The sequence below is a fragment of the Paroedura picta genome, chromosome 5 (genome assembly GCF_049243985.1).
Source record: "Paroedura picta isolate Pp20150507F chromosome 5, Ppicta_v3.0, whole genome shotgun sequence".
Classification (NCBI taxonomy): Eukaryota; Metazoa; Chordata; class Lepidosauria; order Squamata; family Gekkonidae; genus Paroedura; species Paroedura picta.
Window position 1 is genome coordinate 129,694,644 of NC_135373.1, and position 17,183 is coordinate 129,711,826.

At 50.2% G+C, this 17,183-nt stretch overlaps 1 protein-coding gene across 17 annotated transcripts in view; it reads right to left on the reverse strand.

The window, feature by feature from the left end:
- Positions 1-15,240, reverse strand: part of MICAL3 (microtubule associated monooxygenase, calponin and LIM domain containing 3) — a 237,879-nt gene extending 222,639 nt beyond the window's left edge. For 8 of the 17 annotated variants that reach the window (XM_077340668.1, XM_077340665.1, XM_077340667.1 and 5 more), the window contains exon 1: positions 14,819-15,239. The gene's annotated coding sequence lies outside the window, so the exon portion shown is untranslated. Of the gene's footprint in view, positions 1-14,818 lie in introns of all 17 variants that reach the window. The other 9 variants (XM_077340672.1, XM_077340673.1, XM_077340671.1 and 6 more) reach the window with 4 other exon arrangements.
- Between the last annotated feature and the right edge of the window lie 1,943 nt (positions 15,241-17,183).

Here is a 17,183-nt window from a genome sequence, read left to right on the forward strand (position 1 = left end):
CCCCTGCAGCACCATCAAGTTCTCCATGGTCCTAAAAAGGCACATCTTCATTCATAACGCCCCTACTAAGAATGATTTGTTTTTAAAAACTGCAAAATATGCAATTGGCAGATTTGCACACAGTAATGTACACAACATTTCCAAGACTGTAGAACTGCTAAGCTTTTAAACTATAGAAATTCAACTCCCTCTTTTCCCAGTCCCAGATACTGAAGACCGTCTAAATCAGGGATTCCCGCGAGAATTCCCCCGGGGTTCCGTAGTCTTCCCCAGAATTTCACATGGCCACTGACAGCAATGGACGTCACTGGAGCCCACTTCCCTTGCTGTCCTACAGGCCTACCGTAATCTCTTTCTCCACAATGGAATTGGTACATGGTCAATCAGTTGATTGGCTGACTACATCTTACTTCCACACCCACTTCTCTGAAGGGACACGTCACCATTTCTGGAGTTTCCCGAAGCCTGAAAATTATCTCAGAGGTTCCTCCATGATCAAAAGCTTGAAAAAGGCTGGTCTGCATTTATCGGAAAGGTGAATCTACATACTGGCACAGATCCAACTGAAAATCTCCTTCTCCCTGCATCCAACCTACCCCACAAGGGAAGCAAGAGCAGCTGAAGTCCCCCCTCCACTCACACGTACCCCCCTTTAGGGATTAAGAGAAAAGGGGCATCCCGACCCTCAGAAGCTGAGGTGCTCCAGGCCTCCTAGCTTTCTGCCCAAGCCCCTGCTTAGCCCCAACGGCTGGTAGTCCAGAAGTTCACGCCGTGTTACTGTGTACTTCCTCTATAAATATCCATCGCAAATTGAAAAACGTGTGGGCAACGTAATTCAATAGCCAAAAAATGTTAACAAAGACTGCTGCTGTAACGGCTGAACTGCACACACAGCTGAGGCGGCCAAAGACACAAAGCCTTTTAGGAAGGCAGCCCGGCCTACACACACGCAAAACACACCCAAGGCATAATGACTGGGACTCAGTTTTCTCCTGAGGGCTCCCCGAAATGCACACATGAACAACACCCCTTTCGAGGCTGAACTCTGAGATGACTTATTACCACACAACGAAGGCCTCAGATGACACCACCCAAGGGAAGAGCACTTCAGGGCAGAGCCAGCACCTACTGCTCTCAAGACAGTCGTAAAGGGTGTGCGGGAGGGAACCTAACAAATAGTAACAATCCAGGTTAAACCCATTTCAGGAAATGCACTGGTGAATTCAGTTAGAAAGCTGGTACCCTCTCCCCTTGAAAGAAAGGGGAGGGAAGCAATTATCAAAGATTTGTTCGCTATTCACATTGATGTTTCTCTGGGGCTTATCAAAATGCTTATTCTGTATTAGATTAAGCATTATGCTAAGCAAGGTCAAAGCAGGGGCCTAAAGAGGGCAGGGGACAATACATACACATAGTGACCTCCTGGGTATCGACTCATTTCAGAGATACTATCTAGAACTGACTTCGGTCTACATTCGGAACGAATTCGAAGCTTTAAAAAATGCTAGGTTGGGATTCTCTTCTGCAAGTATAGAATACACACAACCTGTTCTACTAACAGTCTATGCCAGGGGTTGTCAAACTGCAGCCCTCCAGATGTCCATGGACTACAATTCAAATTGCAAATGCTGGCAGGGGCTCCTGGGAATTGTAGTCCATGGACATCTGGAGGGCCACAGTTTGACTACCCCTGGTCTATGCCCTTGAGAATGCTTCCTGTGTTTTCAGCACAAAACCAGACGTTCAAAGAAAAGGCAAACACATTCTGTTCTTTTTGAATGCAGAAATCCGGCTCTTCCGGTTTCAGCTGGCTGCCCACTTGCATTATCATGGACGCTTTAAGGTTGATCCTGCATTGAGCAGGGGGTTAGACTCGATGGCTTGAATGGCCCCTTCCAACTCTATGATTCTATGATTTATGGCAAGTGGGCAATCAACCATTGCGTGGATTAAGAGGCCTGGGTATCCCAGTTCTACAAGAGAACGGGAGACCGCTTACTGTCATGAGTGAAGTGCCTGAAATACCATTACATTTGGGGTTGGAGCCTAAGGAGGGAGACATTCAAGGAAGGTCTAATGCCATAGAGCAAGGGTTCCCAACCTTTTTATCACCAGGGACCGGTCAATGCTTGACAATTTTACTGAGGCCCGGGGGAGGGGGGCAGGGACGTTGAGGGACATCGCCACCGAGGAATGTCGCCGCCGCCTGAGCCCCTGTTCCACTTGCATTCCCGCCGGCACCCTTCCCACCACCCACTGGGGGGCGCTGCCAGCAGCAGCTGTGCAGAGCCACGCCGAGGGGGAGCCCCAGCCATGGCGGCCGCCAGAGAGCACCAAAGTTGAGCCGGCGGCAGAGTGGCAGGGCAGCCCCCGAGGCAGCAGCCAGGGAGGAGGATGAGGAGGAGCTGTGGCCCGGGACTGACTGATCCACGGACCGGTCCTGGTCCCCGGACCGGGAGTTGGGGACCACTGCCATAGAGTCTACCTTCCAAGGCAGCCATATTCTATCTTCAGTACAGTGCCAATCTATGCAAAACTGAAGTCAAGGGGCTCAGAAAAAACGTAACACTGCTTAAGACAGCATTGTAAATTGTGAAGCCTTTATATTTTAAAAAATTAGTAAGTATTCCATATAATACGACTCATATGCTGAATTAAAAGATGCATTGATAATAGAGTAAAATAAGTGTAGGTCTGGTAAGAAAGCGTTTCTCTTTTTTTCTCCAGGGAGGAAAAACCTTTCGCCTGGCTTCAACATTTCTAGAAACATTTCTCCACAAAGCAAAAGGTTAATATAGAACAACTGTCAGGAGATTTCTTTCGGTTTTTAATAAACTGGGCCCACTTGAACTCAGAAGCCTACCGTATCTTCCATCCTTGTGGGGCAAACTTATACACTTTATTTTTCTACCAACAAAGCTTATTAGTGTAATACAGTGTCCATACAACACTCATAATACACCCCAAGAGGTTACAGTCCCCAACTTGACAAGTCACTGACTAGTCACACCAAAACAGTTCATGCCCAATAATTCTCCATCACATGGTCTTTCTGTAGCTCCTCCCAATCTCCATGGCCCAGAAGAGCACAACTTCCTATTTAAGCAATCTCAGCCGCTTCCCAGGATAAGTATTTATGGTTCCTGCTATACACTAATTTCATTTATTTCCCAGATTCATACCCTGCATCTTAATAATGGGAAGATATTCCTGTGGGTCAAACCAAGAGAGGTAATTCATGCATAAGTGGGCCCTAAAAGGCCTCCATTTTAAATATAACCATGATTGACGAGGGCAGAGAACAAAAAGACATTCTTAACCATGTAGTCAATGAGGTTTTCTGAAGGACGAGAAGATGTTACGCCTTGTAGCCAGAGGGAGAAATCTGAGAGAAAACAGTTAAGTGCTAGAACCTTCTGCTCATTAATATTTCAAATTAGGCACTTAACTAAAGAGTTAGCATTTAAACGCCCAGTGCTGGCTAGTTCCATAAGGACTTGGGACAGCTGCAAACAGAAAAGCCACAGAGAGTTCAGAAAATATGAAGCTGTTCCTCCGAACGCAGCTGCAGCAAACAGTAGCTGTCCAAAATTTTCATAAGTATCCAGTGATCAATGCCAGCACACCACGTTCCCTCTCCTCTGCAGAGAAACCTCCTCATGAGCTGCTAGAATTCTATCAAAGCCAAACACAAACGCCAGACGATCCCTTTCAGTAAGAGCAACCCAAATAATGCCACACATACAAGCTTTCAAGATCTTCAAAACACTTCTATTGACAGGTGACAGTGGATGAGAGACAGGGTTGTGAGTGTCCTGCATAGTGCAGGGGGTTGGACTAGATGACCCAGGAGGACCCCTTCCAACTCTATGATTCCATGATTTCAGGCTGGATGTTCCCCCCCAAAAAATTAGGGCAGGACCTCAAGGCCCCTTTGCTGGTCTCCCATGCAGCATGCTCGACCTTCAGTGACTAGCTGGCGCAACTTACCTTTGGTAAGTCAGGAAGGAAAAACAAAAATGCCAGCCAGCCATGGCTACAGCTAGTTACGAGATGGCACCCTCGGTATGAAGCCATCCATTCACCGAAGGTTTCTTGCTTCCCCTCTCCTGCATGGCTCATCTGCGAACACCATACCACAACCAGGGGCGCTGCCAACTTCTAAATTGCGGGAGTTGTCCAAAATAGAACGTTTCCACCCTTTTAAAAAACGCTTTTAAAGTTGTACAGATGTTCCGGGCACCCACACAGCAAAGCTCTGCTTGGTCCCGAGAGCAGACCTGCTTCCGCATGCCGAGCAACACAACACAACAGAAGAGCAGAGCGCTGGAGTCGGCAGGTTTCCTTGCCAGCTCTGTACAAAGCACGTGTTTCCACTCCCAGGAACTAAAAAAGGCACATTCCGGGAGCTGAACGGAAAAGAAAAAGATTTCCAGAGAGGTGCAATGAATGAGAGGGGCACAAGGCAAGAAAGGGTAATCTCTTGAAGTCACAGCAGCGCACTGAATTCATCGTGTCACCTCTGTTCGCGGCATCATTCCTCAACGCAAAGTAGGGGAACACGCAACTTACAAGCAAGATGGAAGACAAACCGAAGCTTTCCACCCAGCCTGATGCTATCAGTCAGTTGGTTAGCCTTCATGCAAGTATTCAAAGTACTTTACATAAATTACTTTTTAGATCCTCGTGACAACTGCTTATGAGAGCAGGATCAGAGGATGGAGGGGGGAGGGCTGAAATGGCAGCTTCCCCATCACCACTTTGTAACCAGGGAGAGACTTGAACCAGGAAGTTACCTTGTGCCATTATACCACGGCGGGCTGATCTCTTCCAACACAGAGGCGATCTCAATACATTCTGCACCTGCTCGCTCACACGCTCACCCCTCGCAGCCTAAGAACAAGCACGCATTGTCCTTCCAACACAAGCTCTCAGCAGGAACAGATCGAACTGCCCGGGAAATGCACACCCCGCAGCTCCAAGGCAGCCAGTGTTGTTTAGTGGGGTTAAGTGTGCGTGACTAGTTATTGGTGAAAACTGGGTTTCTATCACCCTAGTCCTATGAAGGTCCGCTGGGTGGCCTTGGGACAGTCACACTTCCAGCGTCCTCACAGCATTGTTGTCAGGTTGAAATGGAGGAGGGCAAGATGATGTAAGCCACGTTTGGGCCCACTGGGGAGAAAGGTGTGGTACAGGTGCATGAAAGAAGCTTGCCCAATTAATAGAACACAAGAGCTCGGCTGGATCAGACTAGTGGCCCATCTAGTTCAGCATCCTGCCTAGGGTAGCCAGTCTCCAGGTGAGACTCCTGCAAATACAGCTCATCTCCAGAGACCAATTCCGCTGGAATAAATGGATGCTTCGGAGGGTGGACTCAAAGGCAGAGGTGTCCAAACTGTGGTTCCCCAGATTCCATGGACTACATCCATTGGACATCTGGAGAGTCACCATTTGGATACTCCTGCTCTATGGCATTGTACCCCACTGAGGTCCCATCCCCAAACCTCCTTCCCAATCTGGATCTGGCATCCCTACCTCCCCATGCCCCACCAGTGGCCAAGGGGGCCATAGCAACCCTAATCCTGGCTCACAGAATGGCTATTCAGTTACTCTGGTGCAGTGGTAGTCAAACTGCGGCCCTCCAGTTGTCCATGGATTACAATTCCCATGAGCTCCTGCCAGCGTTCTCTGGCAGGGGCTCATGGAATTGTGGTCCATGGACATCTGGAGGGCCGCAGTTTGACAACCCCTGCTCTGGAGGGTCAACAACTAGACCCAGAGGCCAAGGCCTTCCCCTGATGTTGCCTCTTGGTACTGGTATTCAGATGTTTACTGCCTTGGAACATGTGTACCAATTCTCACATTCCCATAAAAAGGGAAATCTCTGGGTTTAAAAGCCTGTAGTAGCAATCTTCCAAACTCACTTAATCTGCACTACTCTGCAATGTTATCAATCAGTAACATGCATAAGAATGAGTGCTGTGCCGTTTGAATTAACAGGGAAGACATCCAAATTCATCATTCTAGGCTCCTCAAAACAATGGCTTTACCATGCCAAAAAACAAGAGTATTGTGCAATCTCATGAATGTCCTCCTGGAGTTATTGCTTTTTTTAAGAGTGGAAGTTTCTATTAACATGGGATGCAAAAGGTCCAAACGAGACAAGGATGGATAACTCTATTGTTTGGCCCCAATTACATCCGAGTAAAAAAGTTCTGTTTGCCCGCACAGCACTAAATAAAGATCTAATGGTAATTCTGCCCCATGTCTAATGTATCTAAAGAACCAAGAACAAGGGGTTGGACTAGGTGACCCATGAGGTCTCTTCCAACTCTATTATTGTATTATTCTATTAAATATTTAAATATCCATCATCCACAAAGGATCTTCTTTTCAACACAGGAAGATTCAAAGACCTCCTATATGTTCACAGTTGATTTTTCATTACTCTAAGGCAGGGGTCCTCAACCCCCGGTCTGCGGCCCGGTACCGGGCCGCAAAGGCCATGGTACCGGGCCGCCAGCGGCCGCGCCTTCCTCCCCCCCCCCGCAGCAAGAGGGGGAGAAGAAGCAGGCACGGCCACCGGCACGCCAGCGACACAAACGCGCACGTGCGGAGCTGCCGCGCATGCGTGTTTGCGCCCCCTGCTGGCGAAAACGCACACGCGCGGCAGCTCTGCAAATGTGCATTAGTGCCACCTAGTGGCGAAAACGCGCATGCACGACAACTGCTCGTGCGCGTTTGCGAGCGGCGGTGGAAGCCGGGCCACCGGCTCTCTCCAACCCTCAGAGGCGGTCCCCAACAACTAGAAGGTTGGGGACCACTGCTCTAAGGCAGGCCTTCTCAACCAGGGTTTTGTGGAACTCTGGAGTTTTTTATGGCCCTGGAAGGGTTTCTCAAAGGGGTGGAAGTTAATTAATTTTGTACAGATTTTTAAAATGTATTAAACATTTATTGGGTGATATGACCGTATATGGTCACGTTGACTCACCTTCCCCTCCCAAAATGGCCAATGATGGGCCTGGACAGGGTGGGGAGGGCCCCCAGGTGAGCATGTAGACAGCTCTGCTTCGCAACCATAGTCTGCATGATCGTGCCACTTGTGGGGTTTCTCAATAGTAAAAAAAAAAAGTCGGAAAAGGCTGCTTTAAGGACGACGACGACGTTATTCGTTCAGTCGTGTCCGACCCTCAGCTATTCTGCTTTAAGGAGACTCATCTAATTCCTGTAATGCTCCAAATGTAACCTTTGGTTGTGTCCAGTTTTTACATGGTCAGATATATTACAACAGCGATATTACATTTCAAAATCTGATGAAAGAATTCGATGGGGATTTGTATCTACTGTTCAGAACTTAATGATGTTATGTCAAGAGAGAGAACAACCAACAAGCTAACTTTAATGTTTAAAGTTAACCAAGAGAGCCAACACGGGCTGATTCTCCTCCAGCTGTTTCCCATATCAGTTTTGAGTTTTGTTTGGAAGATAGGTTTCAGGGAGGAGTTATGGCGCAGTGGGAGAGTATGCATTTTGCAGGTAGAAGGCCCCAGATTCACTCCCTGCAAGCCTCAAGCCCCTGGACACACAAATACTAAGGCAGACCCATAGTCTTCCTTATACAAAGCTTCATATGAAATCTTCCTGAAATTAATTACCATGAGTGCTTTATTTTACTGTTATTTTATTATATCCCTATACCGCCCTCCCCTGCGGCTCAGGGCCGTTTACAATAACAGTTTTTCATGGTACGGTACAAGGAACATCGTTATTTGGAGCATATTATAACATTTCAAACAATAAAATATTTAAGACAGCATTTGGAAATTAGAACGTTTCAATTCCTCAACTCAGTGCTTGTACATTGTACATTCTTCCACCTTAAAGACAAAGCTTGTGGTGGGAGGGGCCTCTGGGTTCTGATTTGGTGGTTTTGCTTCACTGGCCTGGACAGAAAGTTTGGTGGAAGTGCTCTATTTTGCAGGCCCTTTAGAATTGTTTTTAACTCCAGCAGGTCCCTGATCTCTTCTGGGAGCTCATTCCACCCTGTGGGCAAGGCCAGGCAAGCCTCCCTGGGGCCAGGGATCACCAGTTTGTTGGTGTTTGCAGAGCGTAATGCTCACTGGGGGGCATAGGCAGAAAGGCGGTCCCTCAGGTACTCTGTTGGCTGACAGTGAATCTTAAGCCCTTTCATTTGCCTTTCTAAAGGTCATCAACACTCTCAGGCCTTGCTCAGGAATGTCACATATCCTAAACCCAAAAATAAAATGTCCTCGTGTTAGAAAAGTCGGTAGCTTTTTGCCCACAAGCAATAGTAATTACAACCTCTACCATTCAACTCTAGGATTCATTCATTCATTCATTCATTCATTCAATCCATTTGTATACTGCCCTCCCCAGGGGCTCAGGGTGATTCACATGGAACGTAAAGGAACTATACACTGAACTCTTTTTTCTTTTGTATCAAATAGAAATAACAACAATGGTAATGATAATAATAATAACAAGAGAATAACAATTTAACAAATACCAAACAGGTCCATGGTTGCCCAAGTCAGGTGCATGGATTCCCGGGAGGGAGGCTCAGGGGCCCAGTGGGTATTGATGGTTCCGGTCAACTTCAACCAAATATCTGGCAGAGGAGCTTCCTTTTGCAAGCCCTGCAGAACTGTTTTCAACAAATTCCTCATGTCTGTAGACCAGGGCTCCCTACAGGCCCAGGGCTCTGCAAGCGCACCCCAGGGGATCCCTAGCCTTTCCCCTATACCCCAACTTAATGGACTCAGCCACAAGCTATTCTGAGCATTGGCCATTAAAGCAGGGAACCGGCCTCTTCCATTGACTTAGGGGTGGTGTTCTCATGTGGTTACCCAGGCTGGGAAAGGGGGAGGAGCCTGGAGGCCTACTCCTGCCTCAAATCACTGAGCTGTCTTAAAGTCACAGAAATGTGAGGCAGGCCAAAAAGGATTTCAAGCTGCTATTGATTGTGGTGCTAAGATGGTGGAAGAGCATCCAGCACAATCTAGGAACGGGAGAAGCAGGAGTCAAGCTTAGATGACAGCAGGCCACAAGAAGAAAAAGGTGAAAGGCTTATAAAATTAGGTAAAAATAAGAAAAGGGCCAGAGAGTAGAGTCTGGTAGGGGTTGAAGACCAAATAAAGAGAATGGGGCCAGAGAGGATAGTGGCACAGAGCTAGAAGGAATTTTCGCATCGATTTGCAATGAATGACCAGCCAAACCTTACAAGGATTTAGCATCTATTTTATCAATAAGGAATCCCCTGGGAAGACTATGTTAGTTCAACCCATTGGATAGTAAACCTTTTTATGCTCCCTTAAGGCAGAGAAACTGCAAAGATCATTAAGACAATTGCTTGCTGCTCCTGGTAGCGAGCGGCCAATTAACTGAATGAGCTAACTGTTGCACCCTTCCTCCAACAGAGAAAGAGGAGAGACATCATACTTAACGCTGTATGCCCACGAGCCGCGTTCAAATGCTCATGCACAAGCTCAGGCTTATATGTATATGCTTATATAACACATTGACCGAATGCTGTAAGAATCATGACCTGCTCAATTTAAAAAATTCAGGGAAAAGACTGAGAAAAAGAACTGATGTACTTGAAAAAAACAGGTGCTCACGTGTCCAAGCAAAACTGAGGTTTAAAGCGGAGGCATCTTTGTCCTGCAGTTCTACGCCCTACGAAATCAAGTCCTACTGGGTACCTGCTATTAAAATCTGCTTCTAACAGTGTACAACCATTATAATATGTTCCCCACAGAGCAATTGGGTCATCTAGCGCAAACCTACTGGAAACAGAGAGCCAGCTTGGTGTAGTGGTTAAGAACGGCAGCATCTAATCTGGTGAGCCAGGTTTGATTCCCCGCTCCTCCACATGCAGACAGCTGGGTGACCTTGAGCAGGTCACAGCCCTGACAATGATATTCTTACAGAGAAGTTCAGTCAGAGCACCCTCAGCCTCACCTGCCTCACAGGGTGTCTGTTGTGGGGAGAGGAAGGGAAGGCAATTATAAGCTGCTTTGAGAGTCCTTCAGCCACGGAAAAGCAGGGTATAAAAACCAACTCTTGTTCTTCTACTATTAATAATAATGTGTTTGGATTCTCTTTCTGTTAAGATACAGAGAATGCCAGGAAGGGAAACCAGCAAAAGGTGGTTTTACTCACTAGGTAGGGGCATGTGCCTGACTTGAATGGCCCAAACTAGCCTGATTTTGTCAGGTCTTGGAAGCTCGGGGGGGGGGGGGGGGGGGCTTGGTTGGGAGGCCAGCAAGGAAGACTAGGGCAGCTTTGCAGAGGCAGCCAATTACAAGCCACCTCTGAACATCACTTCCCTTGAGAACCCTACAGGGTTGCTGTAAGTCAGCTGCAACTTGACAGCACTTTTTACACACACACACACACAGGGGAGCTTCCTTGCCATCATGCAAATGTCTATTTGCATTCTTCTGTCTAAGAACATAGCCAAAGACCAACATCCTCGGGGGCAGGGGCAGGAAATAATTTCCCCTTCTGTACCAACAACATCCAGCAGCCTCTTCCTAGGCATAGCTCAAATGGAGGCAGGAAAGCTGCGCTGACTAACAGGCCTCCAGTGAGGTCCTCAGGGAGGGGCTGTGTCTCAACAACCAAGCATCTGCTTGGCACACAGAAGGTCCCTGGTGGAAGCCCTGGCATCTCTTGTTGAAAGAACAAGGTAGTAGGTGATGTGGCCCGAGATACTGCCAACCTATGAATATTAGCATGCAAGACTGATTGATTGCATTTGTAGGACCACCCGTCTTGGGGCGGTGTCCAACAGTTTAAGACCAAGAGACAACAAACCATAAAATTAAAACTATCACAAGACAGCAATCGACATCCTTAAATTCCCAAGTCCAATCCACCAGGAGGCTGTGGGGTGTTTACATAAATTCCAAAGGTGGCTGGCTCAGTCTCCTTCTCTTGTATAGTAAGAGTAGTAAGGAGGAGAATTGGGTGAGAACGCACGAAAAGACTCCGTCTTGGCCATGCTGTTCAAAAACTGCAGTACACAGAAGAAGGAACACTCTTGCAGTGAAGGGGAACCCAAGCTATGGCTAGCCAGAAGGGCAGGTCCTTTATCCCGGTCCCAAGAGGCTTCTTTCCCCCATAGAGCAGATGGTTCCTTGCTTTTTGTCCAGAACCAAAAGCACCAGGGAACATCTATCACCTTATTTCTCTAAACTAGTCATGGCAGCAGGCATGTACCTCCCCTTCCAAGCGTTCCTCAAGGCCTTTGGGAAAGGAAAGCTGCCCTCTAAGGTTCATGACAGACAGTACGATCTAGTGGTTAAGGGTCTCCCAGTTCCTTGTCCCAATCCTCACTTTGCCATGAAGCTTCCTGGGTGACCTCAGGACAGTCTCACCGTCCCAGCTTAACCCTTCTTGCAGGGCTGTAGTGAAGATCATAGAATCATAGAGTTGGAAGGGGCCATACAGGCCATCTCGTCCAACCCCCTGCTCTATGCAGGATCACCCAAAAGCATCCTAAAGCAAAGATGAAAGGAGGTGAGGAGTCAAAGATAAAAATGCAACAAGGCACTAATACCAAGTTTTGAGAGCATAAGTCTGTGGTAGACCTAGCCATACACAATCTCTGCACATATAACTCAAGCATGTTTTGCATAGATCCTATTGTCAAGAATGGCTGGACATCATGTCCCCATGCAGCCTTTAATATGGTCTACAGCAGTGGTTCTCAACCTGGGGGGCGGGACCCCTTTGGGGGGGCCGAACGACCCTTTCACAGGGGTGCGGCAGGGCAAGCAGCCAGGGGGGGGCATCCACACAACAGCCTTGCGGGGTAGATCAAGATAGAGCGTTCATCTGTCTGGAGCAGCGGAAAAGAGCGAGATCGGCATGGTGGGACAAGAGGCAGAACTGAACGGAGAAACCCCGGGAAAACAAACAACTTACATACAATCATGAACCATGGATCTTCACGCCATTGGTCAGTTTCGGTTTAATTTCTGTGAAAGAACACTTGCATAGTTTTATGGTTGGGGGACAGGATTAAAGGGTCATGGCATTAGGAAGGTTGAGAACCACTGATCTACAGTTAAGGGCCAGAATATGCTCCCTTGGAACCACCACCACTAAAAGGTAAAGGTATCCCCTGTGCAAGCACCAAGTCATGTCTGACCCTTGGGGTGATGCCCTCTAGCGTTTTCATGGCAGACTCAATATGGGGTGGTTTGCCAGTGCCTTCCCCAGTCATTACCGTTTACCCCCTAGCAAGCAAGCTGGGTACTCATTTTACCGACCTCAGAAGGATGGAAGGCTGAGTCAACCTTGAGCCGGCTGCTGGGATCGAACTCCCAGCCTCATGGGCAGAGCTTCAGATATCATGTCTGCTGCCTTACCACTCTGCGCCACAAAAGGCTCTACCTTACCAGTAGTGATCTCCAAGTCCCAACTTAAAATTTTGGGAAGGAACAGGGAGGAAAACCCTCCTCAGCAGAATTTTGACTGCGATTCCCCTAAACAACAATCAAACAAGACCATGCTCGAAAAACTCCCAGGCACCCTGCAGGGTTCAAGTCGGTGTCTGGCACCCTGGCGGCAATGCGAGTGTCTCTACTCAGCTTCCCATAAAAACAGCCCTGCCAAAGACTTCCTAGCCCCCGGGGGCAATAGATGCTCATCGTATACAGCTCAGTGAAAAATTACAAAACAGATAATAGCTGGTTCCTTCTGTTCAAGATAAAAAGACATTGCAGAGCAAGGAAAAAACAAGTTCCTATCATGCGCACACACCTGTCAACCCTACCAAATTCCCCGGCTGCAGGAGAGTTGTCTGCAAATGACAACCAGAACACCATACAAAGAATTTTAAAAAATAGGTGGGGGGAGTGGAACTGTGTCCAAAATGAAGCAGGATTTGGATAAGCTTCACAGGATTTGGATAAGAGTTCGAAAAGCGTCACAAGCTCCAAATGCTCGGGGTGGCTTTAAACAGACTCACCCCATCAAGGGTCTGCTGCTGCAGAAGCAAAAAGGCTTCCAACAATAGGTTGGAACAGACAGGCTGCCTGGCCGGCCGCCCCTTTCTTTCCCCTTTCCAATCCAAACTAGGCTTCCTGACTGCTCAGACCTAACCCTGTTGCCAGGACGAGGCTCACAGAGAGACCTTTTGTTTCAAGGGAAATGATATTCTCTCCCCCGCTCACGTTAACGCCGAGGACTTCTCTGCTAGCTGCTTTGCCCTGGACCGTAAAAGACAAACCCTCCAAGGATGCTGGCAGGCCCAGAAACAGCCCTCGGTCGCTCCGGCCAACAGAACTCCGGATCTGGTCGCAGATCCTGCTCTTCTCCTCACAACAAGGGGACCCAGTTCCCACCACCGCTCCTTGTCCAAATTGACAGCTTTGGCAAAGAGAGCCCTTGGACAGGGTCCCCGCTGCTCACAATCTGCCCTTAACCACTGAAGGAGCCAGTCTCTCTCTCTCTGATCTGCTGGGGGTTACAGTAGATGAGTGATAGGGATGTGAGTGTCCTCCATAGTGCAGGGGGTTGGACTAGATCAGGGGTAGTCAACCTGTGGTCCTCCAGATGTTCATGGACTACAATTCCCATGAGCCCCAACAATTCCCATGGGAATCGTAGTCCATGAACATCTGGAGGACCACAGGTTGACTACCCTTGGACTAGATGACCCATGAGGTCCCTTCCAACTCTATGATTCTATGAAAAACCGACTCTGAGCATGGACAGAGAGCCCTCTTTAACCCCAAGCACCACATACACACACACAGCAGGGCTTCCACAAATGCACAACATCTGGGCAAGTCTGAGCCTGCTCCTGCTTCTGAAAACCAAGCAATGCCTAACTAAACACAACATCAAAGACCGGGGGGGGGGGGGACGGGCTCAATGCCAGGGTAGGGAAAGGGGTGGGAGCCCCCAAATGAGTGCGATGGCGGGCAAGGAAGAGGGCCACAAAGGCAGGAACTTCCCTGCTTCTGTGCTCATAAAACCCAGAGACTCCGGAGGCTGCCCAAGTCCATGGCAGGGCTAGGATTCTGGCCCCAATAAGAAGCATGCAGTGGGGCAGGAACACCTCTTGGGGTGGAGGGTGGGTCGCGGGGTAGTCAACCTGTGGACCTCCAGGTGTCCATGGACTACAATTCCCATGAGCCGATGCCAGCATTTGCATGGGAAGTGTAGTCCATGAGCATCTGGAGGACCACAAGTTGACTACCCCTGTTTTAACGCACAGCAGGGCCTATTTAAAAAGGCGGATTTCCTCCCGCGCTTTTCCGTCCACTCTGCGCGCTTTTCAGGATGCGATCGGACCGGGGGGGGGGGGGTGGCTTCCTAGGCTTATCGAGCAAGCGGCGACAGCGACCAGGAACTCCGACAGGGTCTCGCCTCCCTCCCTGCCCGCAGAGCCACGAATCCGGAATGCCAAACCCAGGCGCAGCCCGCGCGCCTAGCGACCGGCCCGGACGCTTCGAAAGCCGCCTTCGCGGAGCGGCGACACACAGCAAACGCGACCGGCCGGGCGAGCTGCCTTCTGCGCGGCCCCCGCGGAGGGCGCTGCGCCCGCTCTTGTCCGGCCAGGGAAGGGAAGGAAGGAGCCCTTTCGCCCTTGGGAGCTAAACCCCCAAGCCCCTCCCGTGCACGGAGCCGGGCAGCCCTGGCAATCTCCCCCGCATTGCAAAGAGCCGAGCAAGGCCACCCAAGCGGAGACCTCCCCGGGGGTCTGCGCGCCCAGCCTCCCGCTGCCCACCCTGGGACCCGGCCAGCGACCCCCCGGTGCACTGCAGCTCCCCGTACTTGCCCGCGGCTCCGGCGCTGCGTCCCGGAGGAAATCGGCTCGGCGGGCGTTAAGCCATCGCGGGAGGAGGGGGGAAAGCCTGACCCAGGCGGCGGCGACGAGGCTGCCTCGCTTCGCTCAAGGTCCTCCGCCTTGCAAGCTCCGCATCGCGGCGCGCCGCCCGGGCGCTCCAGACGCTCTTCGCCCGGCGCGAGCGGGACAAGGAGGCGCAGTGGCTGCAGCCCCGCCGGGCGAGTGGCTCGCGCACACCTTGGCAGCGGTGGCTGCAGTCGCTGCTGTTGCTGCTGCTGTTGCTGGACACGCGGGAGGGAGCCGCGGCCAGCTTGTCCTTTGCCTGCTTAAAGCGACACGCACCGTCTGCCCGGCTCGGAACGTTAAGGGAGTGGGGGGGGGACCGGCCAATGGGACGCCGAGCGCCAAGTGTGGATTTTTTTTCCCCTCCTCTCTCCCGTCTCACCCCCTCGCTCGGAAGCGGCGGTGGTACGCTCCGAACGCTGATTACAAAAAGCGGTGGCGGCGATTGGTTCAGGGACGCGGGGATGCGAATCCCGCCGGCCAATGAGAAGCGCGCCAAGGGAGGCTCAAAGGACTGCAGCAGGGCTAGGGCGCGATGCTTTTAAAGGGGCGACGCGTAACGGCCAAGGGCGGTTCCAGGTGCGTGGAGGGGAAGCCCCGGGGGAGGCAGCAGCCAAGCCGGCGGCCGCGCGCGCCCTGCAAACGTCAGCCTTGGCTTCCAGCGAGCCGGGGGAGCTGACATGCAAGCGCGGCGCCGGCAAAACCAAGGACGGGAAGCGCAGGCGCCGCGGAGAGCGCTGCATGGGCGGCCGAGCCACGGTGCTGGGGGCCCACCCGTTGCAGACCACCACCCCACTGGGCAGGGCTAGGGAAGGGTCTCTCGCGGCAGAAAAGCCATGCTGCTCGGGGGGTGGGGAGAGGGAGGGAGTTGGCTTTAAGATGAATTTCATTTGTTTTTCAAGAAGGACTCAGGTGGGTCTGAAGCTGCACAAGTGTTAATTTGAAGATCAACAGATAATCACTAAAAGAATGAATAAAATGTCGTCTTCAAGGTGCCAGTGGAGTCAAGCCTTCCTTTGAAAAGATATTTATAGAGCAGTTCCTTTTGCAGCCTGACCTCATGCATACCTACTTAGAAGCCCCATTTACCTTAGTGGCTTTCCTCCCAGGTTAGCAGGTATAGGGTTGCAACGTAACCTGCAAACCTCCGCAGCCACTTGTTTCCATGGCTTTGGCTACAGCCAGGACCCACAAACAGGGTTAGCCCTGCCTACTTCCATCTAGGATCTTGGCAATTTTGTGGCATTACAGGTAAGGTGATCTGGAGGGCGGTCTAAAAATCCAATAAATAAAAGAAATACGACACCTCAAGAGCCGGCATAGTGAAGGGGTTTAAGAATGGCAGACTCTAATCTGGAAAACCAGGTTTGATTCCCCGCTCCTCCACATGCAGCCAGCTGAGTGACCTTGAGTTCTCTTAGAGCTGTTCTTAAAAAGCAGTCCTTTCAAAGCTCTCTCAGCTTCACCTACCTTGTGGGGTGGGGAAGATAAGCTGCTTTGGGACTCTTGTGTTTACAGCACACACTGCCCCATATTAAAAGGAAGGTCAGACAGTTCCTCCAACTTTACTTCAGGGGTAGCTGCTTAGGGTTGCCAACTCCAGACTGGGGAGTCCATGGAGATGGGGGGGGGGGGCTGGGAGGGGAGGCATAATGCCCTGGACTCCCACCTTCAAAAGCAGCCATTTTCTCCAGCAGAATAGACCTCGGTCATCTTGAGGGGCTTGCTAAGCCTCACCTGTAGCCTGGTAACCCAGTACATGGAAATGTGCCAGACTCACACTGGAGAACAGGCATATGCCCCAAGTGTACTAACAGTACAATATTTATGCAAAACACCGATGCTGTGTGGAGTGGAGTCTTTCAGTACTGGAAGTGGGTATTTCTAGGGGGCTGTCAGCCCCTGCAGTAGCACAGATTTGCTCCAAACAGCAACCTAGTCTGCTCATGGGCATCTCGTGCAACAATCCTACCCAGGAGGCATTTCCAGCCATCTTTAAATCCAATCACATCTCCCGGCCTCCTCCTCCCTGTCTTGTCTCCGAGGGGCATTAAATTAGCTCAAGTCATCCTACTCCACTTCTAATCGCTTGTGACCAGATTGCAGCATAATTGTGTAATTAATCCCGGGATTAGGGGGGAGGGGTTAGTGTTCAAGTGCCCCTGCGGACCCCCTGCTGCGAAGTGCCAGATTGTTTAGAAGACAGGGTACTGGCGGAGGAGAGAGGACTGCAAAAGGGCAGGGGGGGGGAGGACCGGATGAAAAATTAATAATGCTTTCAAAAGCATTATCG